Consider the following 2,241-nt stretch of genomic DNA (forward strand, 5'->3'; position numbering starts at 1 on the left):
TTTTTTTTTTTTTTTTCTGGCACCAGCAATTGAACTCAAAACTTTGTGCTTGCCAGGCAGACACTGTGCCCCTGAGCTGTATCCCCAGCCCCCAGATACTGTCTCAAATAAAAGAAAGGAGTTTGAATCCCAACATGGCCACTGACCTGTTCTTGGATCCCTGTGGCTACCAAGGTTCAGGTCCTTGCCCCCAAACAGTGAAGTGGAGCCCAGCCTCTTTTTCCAGGCTGCTGTATACACTTGGTGCTCCATATATGCACACCAGTGTGCTAGCTTGTGTGCAGATTTCTGCAGAATTGCTCTGCAAGTGTAGAGTTCCTGGAGCATGCAGCTTGGTTTGTGGGTGCTACTGGGCCACTCACTCACTCAGGAGCCCAGTAAGAGAACCAAGCCAGGACCCCTGGGTCCTCCCTGGCAGCAGTGGGCATGAGCATGACATTGTGTGGTTGTTCTAAAGACCAAACTGGTGTGTTTCCTCTTTTGTTTCTGAGCATCTCACTGGGGGATTTTAACAGTGAAAAGAGGAGGAGGAGGAGGACAATGCCAGCAAGTGGATCCACTGACCTCTCACCTTTCTGCGCTCTCTTTGGGCCATCCCATCACACTGACCTGGACAGCACAGTCACTTTCTTCCTGGTCTCCCAACTTCGTCCTCTCCCCCTTCATGGCCTGTTTTCCCCACAACAGCTCAATGGGCCGGGGGCACCCAAGTGACAGAACAACCCTTCTCTGCCTGGAATCCTTAGAATTCCTTCATCACTCAGCAAAAAAGCCCAATTCCTGGGGCCAGAGAGATGGCTCAGTGGAATAAGCGCTTCCCCGGCAAGTGCAAGGGCCTGAGTTCAATCCCCAGTTCCACAAAAAAAAAAAGCCCAATTCCTTTCTGGGGATGGTGGCACATGCCTATCATCCCCCTACTCAGGAAGTTGAGGCAGGAGGATCTTTGCAAGACAAAGAGCCTGGACTACATAGCCACATCTTGTCTAAAAAAACTAAACAACAATCTGAAGTGCCCATGACCCTTCCCCTGGCTTCATCTCCTTCCAATTGCCTACCCCACTCTTTTTTTGTTTTTGTTTTAGTTTGTTGAGACAGAGTCTCATTGTGTAGTCCAGGCTGGTGTGGAAATCAATAGGCTGGCCTTGAGCTACAGCAATCCTCCTGCCTCAGCCTCTCCCAAGTTCTGGGATGATAGGTAGGCACCACCAAGCCCAATATGGCCCACCCATTTTAAAGGCAAAAAACTACAGTGGATAGAGGTGTCCTGAGCATGGGCCTGCCAGAGTCCTTTTCCTGCCGACCTGGATTCAGGCTGCCTCGCTGGATACCGCAGGGGAACCCTGCCAAGACCTGGCTCCAACCTTCCAGAGTGCATTTACTCAGTGAGCATTTATCAATGCCCACAAGGGACTCAGGCGGCGCTGGAAACAGAGTTGCACTCTGGGCCTTCACAAGAGACAAAGGACTGATTGTAAAATCCCCACAAGCAAGATAACCATCCCGGCAGTGCATCCTGCAGCTTCCTGGGTCTCTCTAACCCGTGCTGGGCCTTGACCAGGTTTCCCTGCTGCAAAACCTGCTTCTGCCTTCTCAGCAGTCTTACAAACTCTTCTCACCCCTGACCTGGCTTGCAAGTGGGGTATTTTCAAGCCTTCCAGCCCCTTGTCCTCTCCACTGTCCTCACCTCCATGGGACAGCACTGGGTGGTGTATTTTTCAACTACTCTCAGCTCACCTGCAACCCCAGGGCCTTTGCATTGGCTGCAGTCTGGTCAGGAATGCCTTTCCATCATGTTGTCCCACTGCTGGCCCCAATGATTACTTAATCTCCCTTTAAACATTAGCTGTTAGCTTGCCGTGGTAGCACACACCTGTAATCCCAGCACTCTGAAAGCTGAGGCAAGAGTGTTTTTGGGAGGTCAAGACCAACCTGAGCTACAAAGTAAGCTCCAGACCAGCCTGAACAGCACAACAAAACCCTGTCTCAAAGAGACAAAACTAAATAAATAAAAATTTAAAAAAGAAAAACATTAGATCTTCTAGCAGAATGTCATGGTACATGCTTATCATCCCAGCACTCTGGGAGACTGAGGCAAGGCAAGAAGTCCAGCTTGAGCAGTTAGTGACTTAGCAAGATCCTGGCTCAAAACACAAAAAGGGCTGGGGGTGTAGTTGAATGAGAAAGCCCTGAGTTCAACCCTTAATACAAAAAAAAAAAAGGGGGGGGGGAGGGCCAGCCAAA

The 2,241-nt window shown here is 50.0% G+C and overlaps 1 long non-coding RNA gene across 1 annotated transcript in view; it reads left to right on the forward strand.

Moving 5' to 3' along the window:
* Nucleotides 1-1,917, forward strand: part of LOC111817887 — a 15,930-nt gene extending 14,013 nt beyond the window's left edge. The window contains exon 3 of the long non-coding RNA XR_002821993.1: nt 1,237-1,917. This is a non-coding gene — a long non-coding RNA (uncharacterized LOC111817887). The remainder of the gene's footprint in view (nt 1-1,236) is intronic.
* The last annotated feature ends 324 nt before the right edge of the window (nt 1,918-2,241 follow it).

The sequence above is a fragment of the Octodon degus genome, unplaced genomic scaffold, assembly GCF_000260255.1.
Source record: "Octodon degus isolate 3935 unplaced genomic scaffold, OctDeg1.0 scaffold00073, whole genome shotgun sequence".
In the NCBI taxonomy this organism is placed as follows: Eukaryota; Metazoa; Chordata; class Mammalia; order Rodentia; family Octodontidae; genus Octodon; species Octodon degus.